The sequence below is a fragment of the Sus scrofa genome, chromosome X (genome assembly GCF_000003025.6).
Source record: "Sus scrofa isolate TJ Tabasco breed Duroc chromosome X, Sscrofa11.1, whole genome shotgun sequence".
Classification (NCBI taxonomy): domain Eukaryota; kingdom Metazoa; phylum Chordata; class Mammalia; order Artiodactyla; family Suidae; genus Sus; species Sus scrofa.
In genome coordinates, this window is record NC_010461.5 from 88,256,556 (window position 1) to 88,268,419 (window position 11,864).

Genomic DNA, 11,864 nt, shown 5'->3' on the forward strand with positions numbered 1-11,864 from the left:
GCCATATAAAAGGACAAAATAATGCCATTTGCAGCAACATGGATGTAACTAGAGATTATTGTACTAAGTGAAGTAAATCAGAAAAAGAAAGACATATACCATATGATGTCACTTATATGTAAAATATAAACTATGGCAAAAATAAACCTACCTACAAAACAGAAACAGACCCATGGACAAGATGAACAGACTTGTGGTTGCCAAGAAGGAGGGGGAAGGGAAAGGGATGAACTTGAGAATTTGGGGGTAAGTAGGCGCAAACTTTTGCATTTAGAATAGATAGACAGTGAGGTCCTGCTATATTGCACAGGGAACTATAGCCATGGATAGATCATGATGGAAAAGAATATTATAAAAAAGAATTTATATGTGTGTATAAATAAACCATTTTGCTATACAACAGAAATCAGCACAACATTGTAAATCAACTATATTTTAACTAAAAAATCAAAAATACCCCCCCCAAGAATCTACATTTCAATGTAGTTCTGAAGGTATTTCTTTCACACTAAAATTTGGGAACCATTGCAAAAATAGAGGGAGGTCCAGAGAACTAATGCATATTTTTGAAAAGTGTAGGTAAAACCAGTTGATCATTTTCAATGCCTTTTTTTTTTTTTTTTTGTCTTTTTGTCTTTGCGAGGGCCACACACGCGGCATATGGAGGTTCCCAGGCTAGGGGTCTAATAGGAGCTGTAGCCGCCAGCTGCACCACAGCCACAGAAACGCCAGATCCTAAACCCACTGAGCGAGGCCAGGGATTGAACCCGCAATCTCATGGTTCCTAGTCGGATAAGTTAACCACTGAGCCACGACAGGAACTCCCATTTTCAATGCCTTTGACTGGAGTGGGAAAATTTAGTAAAGGGGGAAAAGATAATTCATTAAAATTATCTGGGCCCAAGTGGTTTGGGATTTTCCTGAGTCACCATTTTCTCTTATTTCTTCCTTCCTGGGTACACTTAAGTGTGGTGTGAGACACTTGGGCTTTAAAAAAAAAAAGGTTTTTAAAATAGACTTGGAATATTCAAATAATTAAATAAAAGCCATTCTAAAGTTTAAGAGGAAAAGTGGAATTATTTCTAATAACATCTCATCTTAATTTAGGTCCGATTTATGATGCCAGGGAGTTTTCATTTTTATTCTTTTTTTTTTTTTTTTTTTTGTGGGGGCGCACACCCACAGGATATGGAAGTTCCCAGGCTAGGGGTCAAATCAGAGCTGAAGCTACCAGCCTCGGCCACAGCCATGCGGGATCCGATCCCAGTCTGCTACCTACACCACAGCTCATGGCAACGCTGGATCCTTTAACCCCCTGAGCGACGCCAGGGATCGAATGCACGTTCCCATGGACACTAGTCAGGTTCCTTACTGCTGAGCCGCAACGGAACTCCTCATTTTTATTCTTCAGTACTTGATGGTATAAGGGGGCTCTTTGCCTGATCTAACAATCCAATATATTACTTTCCATATTATAGAGTTGAATTAAAATGGATTATTTTAAATTACGAGAGAGTAAGTGACAACTGTATTTGTGCTTTGACCCTGATTATGTCTGTGATTTATCTGATGCCTAGCCCTCAATCAGACACCATAGTAGTGCTCGTTATCCATGAAAATTCAATCCATTTGGCTGTTTTATGCTGTATTTTTCCAGAGGATACTGTTAGGAAATGTGTTCCTTGGTAACAGATGAGATGTGTAAGATCTGAGTCAACCAAAGGCAGCCTGACTTTCCTTTCAGGAAGACTTGCACAATTGGACGTTGTGACCATGTTCCTGGGGCTTGGAACTTGCCATTTGGGGTTTGCCTTGATGCGATCTTCATGATCAAGAGCTGAGGTGTCTGTGCACAATCCTCTTAGATATACACTTAGGTTTGCATTTCTGTTTCCCTCCTCATAACTTTACTTTTTTAAAATTCACTTTAGGCTTTGATTGTTTTTTTTGTTGTTGTTGGTGGTGTTACTGCTTCTGACCTGGATCCGGAACTGCGGCCTTCACGGCACCCACGGGGCACTATGTCCAATGACCTGACAATTCAGCGCAGCAACTCCTGCCCGGAGCTGAGCGAGTACCAGGACCAGCAGTTTCGTGGCGACAACGAAGAGCATGAAAAATTACTGATGGAAAGCTCCACACTGTATGTGGAGAATCTTTCCATTTATACAACTGAAGAGCAAATATTTGAGCTCTTTAGTAGGTGTGGTGATGTCAAGAATGTCTTTATGGGCCTGGATAATATAAAGAAAACAGCATGTGGTTTCTGTTTTGTAGAATACCATCTCAGAGCCGATGCTGAAAATGCCATGAGATTCCTAAATGGGACCCTCCTAGATGACCGTATTATCCACACAAAATGGGATATAGGTTTTAAAGAGGGCAGACAGTATGCCCATGGCAGGTGTGGGGGCCAGGTAAGAGATGAATTTCGTGAAGACGCCAATGTTGGTGGAGGAGGCTTTGGAAGTCAGGCTTAGACCCATGGTAGGAGAAAAATCCACTAGAGAAAAACCTTACAGCTCCAACCCCTCAAAAATTCTATTAAAGAAAAACAACACGTCAGCAAATAGCCCATTTTACAACAAATTTAAATCACTTTATTGGCTGGGTGGAAACCCTTTTGATGTATTTGTCTCTCAGAAACATTATTAAATGGCATGAAAATATTCTCTTGTTCTTGTGTTAATTTTGAGGCTGGTTTTCAGATTACTAGTTTGACCATCAGATGGTCAAATGTGAAGTGTTGTTCAGGAATAAATTAGGGTGTGAGAGATGTGAGTCAACCAAAACACAACTTCCTTTTCAGAAGATTTCAGCTGGTTTTTTTTTTTTTTTTTTTTTTTGTCTTTTGTCTTTTAGGGCCACACCCAGGGCATATGGAGGTTCCCAGGCTAGGAGTCGAATCAGAACTGTAGCCACCGGCCTACACCACAGCCACAGCAATGCGGGATCCATGCCACGTCTGTGACCTATACCACAGCTCATGCAACGCTGGATCCTTAACCCACTGAGCAAGGCCATGGATCGAACCCACGTCCTCATGGATACTAGTTGGATTTGCTAACCACTGAGCCATGACAGGAACTCCTCACCTGGATTTTATGACCATGTTCCCAGGACCTGAAATGATTGGATTTTAGTCAAATAAAATAAAGTCAAATAATTAGAAATTTTTAAAAATCACTAAAGGAATACAAACGCATTTAGTTAAAATATTAAAAATCTGAAAGAGGGAGTTCCTGTCGTGGTGCAACGGAAACGAATTCAACTAGGAGCCATGAGGTTGCAGGTTCAATCCCTGGCCTTGCTCAGTGGGTTAAGGATCTGGTGTTGCCATGAGCTGTGGTGTAGGTCGAAGACGCGGCTTGGATCTGGCGTTGCTGTGGCTGTGGTGTAGGCCAGCAGCTCAGCTTCTATTAGACCCCTAGCCTGGGAACCTCCATATGCCGCGGGTGCGGCCCTAAAAAAATTAAAAAAAAAATAATATCTGAAAGAATGTATAATAAAAATAAAAATCTCCCTGCCCTACCTCTTCCAACCCCAAGCCCACTCCCTGGGTAATAACTTTCAATTATTTTAGCAGGGTTTTTGTTTGTTTGTTTCCTGGTAGTTTCATCCATATTTCTGAATAACACGACTGCTTATACTGTTTCTTTTCTTGTTTTTCTTTTTTGTTTTTTTGGCCAAGCCCACGGCCTGTGGAAGTTCCAGGCCAGGGGCTGAACTTGTGCCAGAGCAGTAACCAGAGCCACAGAGATGATGCTGCTGGCTCCTTAACTGGCTGAGCCACCAGGGAACTTCTATTTTCATTTTAAACGTCGTTTACTGACTCCCTGCTTTCATAGATGAAGAGTTAGTTCATTTACACCCCAACTGGCACTTCTCTCCACACTCTCAATATAGTTGACAGCATGTTGCTTACATTTTCTGTTGTTCCATAACATAGGTTAGGTTATGCTGCAGTAACAAACAACCCCCAAAGCCTTAGTGCCCTGAAATCACTGAAGTCCATTCCTCACACTACGTTTCCATGGCCGATTGCCTGGGGGCTCTGCTGCATGCCTAGATCATCCTCATTTTGGGACCCAGAAGGCTTAGCCACTGTCATTACTGTCAATCATTTATTTAATTCCCTCTTCTTGCTGGTGATTGGTTTAGGATTCCAGGTCTAAGACAACCAGAGGTTAACAATTCCATGATGATAGCTATTAATAAGGTCAGAGGTGGACAATGAACAAGGGGGATCCCCGTTAGACTCCACGAAGGATTTTCAGTTTGTGCTTGAAGGAGAGGTTGTCTCTCTCCTTCCCACTGGATGTAAGTAAGTATGTGTACAGCCTTTGCTACAAGCAGCCTTCTTATGACCATAGGAGAAACAAGCCCTAGGATGAATTGTTTTCTTTCTCTCTTTCAATGATTTTTTTGGTTGCTCCCACGACATGCGGAAGTGCCCAGGCTGGGCTTCAAACCTGAGCCATAGCAGGGACAAGGCCAGATCCTTGATCACTAGGTCACTAGGGAACTCCTGAATGGGATTCTTTTTTTTTTTTTTGTCTTTTTTTGCCATTTCTTGGGGTGCTCCCATGGCATATGGAGGTTCCCAGGCTAGGGCTCGAATGGGAGCTGTAGCCGCTGGCCTACACCAGAGCCACAGCAACGCAGGATCCGAGCCGCGTCTGCAACCTACACCACAGGTCATGGCAACGCCGGATCGTTAACCCACTGAACAAGGGCAGGGACCGAGCCCGCGACCTCACGGTTCCTAGTCAGATTCGTTAACCACTGCGCCACGATGGGAACTCCTGAATGGGATTCTTTAAATGGTAATAAGAAGGACCAAAGAGACTGTGTCCTTCATGAAGTTGTCCAGCTACTGAGTCAACTAATCTTGTAGCACACACTAGGTCCGGATGTCCTATTATGTGAGATAATACATTGTGTTATGCTGTAAGCCAGCTGTTAACACGCAGCTGAAAGTACTTTGGTATCAAATGCTTTTTCCTTAATTTCATTTTTTGTGTAAAGGATTTAAATTGCTCCTTCATGAGACCAAGCATACATCTCCAGGTCTCATGACCTTTCATCTGGAAAGTGAGATATAATCACATTCTTACTCCTGACTCCTTCACCCAGTGACCTAAGGTTATCCTCTCGGATCAGTAACATTCTTTCCTGAATAGGGGAGGGAAGGGAACGTCAATTTTTATGGAGTGATTATTATATGCTGGTCAATTTGCTAGAGGCTTTCAAACACAGTTTCATTTACTCTTAACTGTGCCCACCCACTGCATAGATGGGAAGACTGAAGATCCGAGAAGTAAAGGCACCATTTATTAAGTGACAGAGCTGGGATCCAAACAAAAAAGTCCACGTCAAAGGTGGTGCCCTTAATCAGGGTGCTCTGTTATCTCTTTCCCTTATCTTCAGTCAGACCAAGAAGTCCAAACCTCTCTTTGAGGTTCCTCTTTCTTGGGAAATTATCCCACTGACTGCATCGTATCTGAGATCTCTCTCCCTCCAGCAAGTTTTTCAAGTGCGATCTCCTTTCTGCCTTGACATCCAGGATCACTCAGGCTCCACATCTCATGCCACCCAGCCATATTTATCTTTTCTCTCTGGGAGGAAGAGGAGCACCTGACACACATTTCTGGCCAATTTAGCTTACTCTGCATACAACCTTGGAGTCTCCTAATTTTAACATCCCCTCTTTGCAACTTCTCTAAAATGGAAAAAGAGATTTTTCAAGTCATGGGATGAAAACGTTGTTTTTATCACAGGATGTTTCTGGCGGAGTACTTTGGCATATCTCCCAACCACGCCTTCTAATGGCTACCTACTTAGCCTGCTCACAAGGATGCCTTTAAGCCTTTAACAATGTCTTAGGAAGCGCACTTTTGGTTAAGTAAAGGAACTTTCATACCGTATGGCTAGAAGACTCCTCCAGTCGTTCTTACAATGTAGAATGTTCTTCAACATCATGCTGAATAAATCAATAGAATAAAGGATACAAATCACATGATCATCACAATAGATTCAGAAAAGAACATTTGCAAAACACTCAATATCCTTTTCATGACAAAAATGCTCAACAGAATAGTAATAGAACAAGACTTCCTCATTCTGATAAAGGGCATCTAAGAAAACCCCACAGCTAACATACTCAGTGTGAGAGACTGAAATGGTGAGGGACTGAAAGCTTTCCCCCTAAGATCAGGAACAATAGGCTTTTATTTGATATTGTGCTGGAGGTTGTAAGTTAGGATAATCAGGCAAGAAAATGAAATAAAAGGCATACTTATTGAAAAGGAAAAAGTAAAATATCTCTATGCAGGTCATATGATCTGGTATAGAGAAAATTCTAAGGCGTCCACAAAAAAAAAAAGAAAGCTGGTAGAGCTAATAGTTCAGCAAAGTTTCAGGACATAAAATCAATATTCGAAAATCAGTTGTGTTTCTATGAACTAGCAATAAAAATATCCAAAATGAAATTAAGAAAGAAATCCCATTGGAGTTCCCTGGTTGCCTAATGGTTAAGGACTCAGTGTTATCACTGCGGTAGCTTGGGTTACTGCTGTGGCTTATGTTCAATCTCTGGCCGGGGAACTTCCACATGCCATGGGAGTGACCAAAAAAGAGAAAGCAATCCCATTAAAAATAGCAACAAAAAGAATAAAATACTTAAGAAAAAAATGTAACACAAAAAGTGCCAAATTTACTCTCTGAAAACTATAAAATATTATTGAAAGAAAATGAAGAAGACTTAAATATATGGAAAAATATCTCATGTTCATGGATTAGAAGACTCATTAATATTGTTAAGAGGACAGTAAATTGATCAATAGCTTCAGTGCAATTTCTATCAAAATCCCAGCTGGCTTTTTATTTTTCTTTTTAGAAATTTACAGGCTGATCTAAGAATTCATATGGAAATGTAATAGAATAGTCAAAATAATCTTGAAAAAGAAGAACCAAATTGGAAGACTCATACTTTCTGATTCCAAAACTTACTACAAAGCTACAGTAAACATGATAGTGTTGTAGTGGCATAAGAATACACATATAGATCAATGGAATAGAATTGAGAGTCCAGAAATAAACTCTCATATTTTACAGTCAAATTATTTTAGACAAGGATACTAAGACAATTCAATGGGGGAAAGAATATCCCTTAAAACAAATGGTACTGGGACAATTTTAAATAAATATCTATGCAAAAGAATAAATTTGATACCTACCACACACCATATACAAAATTAATTAAAAATGGATTAAAGAACTAAAGAGCTAAAAATATAAAACTCTTAGAAAAAAAACAGGGACATAAATCTTCAAGACCTTAGGATAGGCAATGGTTTCTTAGTTATGACACCAAAAGCACAAAGAACCAAAGAAAAAATAGATGATTGGGTATCATCAAAAATTTTAAACTTTTGTGCTTCAGAGGTCACCACCAAGAAAGTAGAAAGACAATCCACAAAATGGGAGACACACCTGTAAATTATATATCTGATAAGGACGTTGTGTCTAGAATATATAAATATTCCAAAAAATTCTTAAAATTCAAAAATCAAAAGACAACCCTGAGATGCTACTGTATAGCCCTGGGAACTATTTCTAGTCACTTATGATGGAGCATGATAACATGAGAAAAAGGAATGTATATGTGTATGTGTGACTGGGTCACCTTGCTGTATGGTAGAAAATTGACAGAACACTGCAAACCAGCTATAATGGAAAAAAATTTAAAATCATTAAATGAAAAAAAAGACAACCCAATTTAAAAATGAGCAAAAGATCTTATTTGACATTTCCTCAAAGAAGAAATGCCCATGATCAATAAGCACATGAAAAGATACTCAGCATCTTTAGAAATCAGGGAAATTCAAATCCAAACCACAATGATCTAGTACTTCACAAATAGTAGGATAGCTATACTATCCTACTACTGACTACAAGAAGTCAGTTTCTCTCTCTCTCTCTCTCTCTTTTTTTTTTTTTTTGGCCTTTTAGGGCCGTACCCATGGCATGTGAAGGTTCCCAGGCTAGGGGTCAAATCGGAGCTGTAGCTGCTGGCCTACCCCACAGCCACAGCAACTCAGGATCCGAGCCACGTCTGCAACCTACACCGCAGCTCTCGGCAACACTGGATCCTTAAGCCACTGAGCAAGGCCAGGGATCAAACCTGCAACCTCATGATTCCTAGTTGGATTCATTTCCGCTGTGCTATGATGGGAACTCCCAAAAAGTCAGTTTCTAATAACAAGCATTTGTGGGGATGTAGAGAAATTGGAACCCTCATACATTGCTGATGGGAGTATAATGTGATATGGCTGCTTTGAAAATAGTTTGGCAGTTCCTTGAAATGTTAAAGGGTTGTCAAATGACCCATCAATTCTTCTGGGAGAAGAAGAAATGAAAATGTGTCCACACAAAAATTTGTACGTGAATGTTCATAGCATTATAATTCATAAGAGCCCAAAAGTGGAAACAACTCACATGTCTATCTACTAATGAATGGATAAGGAAAATTTGGGACGTCCATAGAATAAAGTATTATCTGGCTATGAAAAGGAATGAAGGAAGATACCTGCTATAATATGGATGAACTTTGAAAACATAATGCTAAGTGAGAGACACCAATCAAAAAGGAGAACTCATTGGATGAGCCCACCTATATGAAATGTCCACAGCAGGTAAATTCATAGAGGCAGAAAGTAGATTAATAGTTGCCAGGATCCAGGGAGGTGGGGGAGAGTGATCGTTATTGGGTATGAGATTTCATTTTGGAGCAGTGAAAATGATCTAAATTGATTGTAGTGATGGTTGCACAACCCCGTGACTATACTTTAAATGGATGAATTGTATGTATGTGACATATCTCAATAAAGCTGTTTTAAAAAGTCACACTAGGAGTTCCCGTCGTGGCGCAGTGGTTAATGAACCCGACTAGGAACCATGAGGTTGCGGGTTCGGTCCCTGCCCTTGCTCAGTGGGTTAACGATCCGGCGTTGCCGTGAGCTGTGGTGTAGGTTGCAGACGCGGCTCGGATCTCGCGTTGCTGTGGCTCTGGTGTAGGCCAGTGGCTATAGCTCCGATTGGACCCCTAGCCTGGGAACCTCCATATGCTGCGGGAGCGGCCCAAGAAATAGCAAAAAGACAAAAAAAAAAAAAAAAAAAAGTCACACTGAATAAAAATTTTGTTGATGGTGGGCAGAGGTGGGGAGACAGGCTTTTTATGTTTGTATCTCCTGGGAAGATTAAAGGCTTATTCCATTAAAAAGTTCCTACATAGGGTGTTTCCCGTTGTGGAAACAAATCTGACTAGTATCCATGAGGATGTAAGTTCGATCCCATGCCTTGCTCAGTGGGTCGGGGATCCGTCATTGCCGTGAGCTGTGGTATAAGTCGTAGACTCGGCTCGGATCCTGCGTTGCTGCAGCTGTGTCATGGGCTGGCGGCTGCAGCTCCATTTCAACCCCTAGCCTGGGAACTTCCATATGCCACAAGTGCGGCCCTAAAAAAAGCCAAAAATAAAAAACAAAAAAACCCAACTTACATAAGACATGCCTTCCCTACAACCCTACTTTTACCTCCAATCCACTTTCTTTCAATATATGTTCTTTGATTTTTTTTTTTAAATGGTGCTAGCACCTCCAACAATTTCCTTTGTGGGGAGGATGGGTGTATATCTAGTCAAATATTTGAATTCTTTGCTGTTTTCTGTCCTAGCGGAGCTGTCTCTTAGTCAAGGTAAGGATGGGGCAGGGGACCAATTTCTGAGCTCAATCCAAGGATAACTGGAAAGGATATATAATGCTACCTAGAAATCACCTCTTCCCGGAAAGATATTTTCTCTGTCCTGTTGATGCTCCTGATTTTTTTTTTTTTTTTTTTGCACTAGCCAATGAAAGTTTCATCTTCACCAATTTTCTAGCCTATACATATATATATCACCTTAGAATTTAACTAGCTGTCCCAAGGGGTGTAAATTGGACACAAGGTACAAAAATAAAGAGCTGAAAATAGTCTTATATCTCACCTCATAGGATTTCGAGTCTCATCTCATAGGATTCCCCCAAGGCTCTCTTGTTGAGATAGTCCATGCTTTCCTCTAATAAAGCTCATTGTTTTATTATACATATTCATTTGCTGCTGGGCGAATAAGACCTGCAGATAACTTGTTCAAGCCTTACCGAGAAATCAGGGAAATGAAAAGGAGGGAAAACTAATGAGTTAAAATGCCTTAATATGGAGTTCCTGTTGTGGCTCAGTAGGTTAAGATCTTGACTAGTATCCATGAGGATGTGGGTTCAATCTCTGGCCTTGCTCAGTGGGTTAAGGATCCAGTATTGCCACAAGCTGTGGCGTAGGTCTCAGATGCTCCTTGGATCCAGTGTTGCTGTGGCTGTGGTGCTGGCCTGCAGCTACAGCTCCGATTCAACCCTTCGCTTGGGAACTTCCATATGCCGCAGGTGCAGCCCTAAAAAGAAAACAAATGGTTTAATATGCTTATAGTAGATATCTAAGTACTTTGAAATAATGTCATTTCACTATATTCTTTTCATTTCATTATTCCTGAACTCATATTCATTAAATAAATAATTCTTGAATGCCGACTATATGCCAGTCACTTTGTAGGTTCTGGGAATATAGCAATGAACAAAACGGACAAAAATTCCTGCCTTTCTGACTCTTGTATTTTAGAAGGAGGAGACAGACAATAAATACGTATGTGTATATGTGTTGGATGGTGAGAAGTTCTGCAGTGTTAAAATAATTCACTATTTAGGGAATGGGAAGGATGGGATTGCAATTTAATATAGAGAGGTTGGGAAAGGCCTCCCTGAGAAAGTGTCACTTGAGCAAAAATCTTTTTTGTTTTTTGTGTTTTTTTTGGTCTTTTTTGCCTTTTCTAGGACAGCTCCTATGGCATATGGAGGTTCCCAGGCTAGGGGTCGAATCAGAGCTGTAGCCGCCAGCCTGCGCCACAGCCACAGCAACACGGGATCTGAGCTGCATCTGCAACCTACACCAGAGCTCACGGCAATGCCAGATCCTTAACCCATCGAGCGAGGCCAGGGATCGAACCCGCAACCTCATGGTTCCTAGTCGGATTCGTTAACCACTGAGCCACGACGGGAACTCTGAGCAAAAAATCTTTAAGAGGTGAAGGAGTGAGCCATTTAGATATTTGGTGGTGGTGGTAGATAGTATGACTGTGATAATCCCTCCCATGCCACATGCCTTTTTGCAATGTGACTTTGCTTCTCCTTCCCTCTTCTTGAAGCTGGGCTGGTCATGTGACTTGCCTTGACTAATACAGTGGGGTGGGAATGATTTAAACTGTCAGTGCTAGGCCTTAAGAGATTTTGCATCTTCCATTTTCACCAACTTAGATGGCACCTGCTCTGCTGGAGACACAGACCATGAGGAGAATTCAGGTTGCCCCAGGTGACAGCAAGTACCAGGGCTCCAATCTTGGGAGTGGGGCCATATTGGATCTTTCAGACCTTGTCAAGCTTTCCCATCCAACACCATGTGAAGCAGAGATGAGCCACCCCTACTGAACTCTGCCCAAAGAGGAGACAGACAAAAAAGTAAATCAATAAAATAATTACAAATTACAGTAAGTTCTACAAAGGAAACAAACAAGAGGCTATGAAGGAGGATAACAAAAAGGACCTATTTTATTTAGAAGTATTGGCCAGGGGAAGGCTTATCCAAGGAATTGGCATTTGAGTTCAGACTTAAAGGATATAAAGGAATGGTGATAAGAATATATACTAGGCAGAGGGAAGAGCAAGCACAAAGACCATGTCTCAAAAGAGGGCCTAGTGTGTCTGAAGCACTTTTTAAAAGAA

General features: G+C 41.0%; 1 pseudogene; it reads left to right on the top strand.

Moving 5' to 3' along the window:
• Positions 1,378–2,654, top strand: LOC102161152 (annotated as a pseudogene).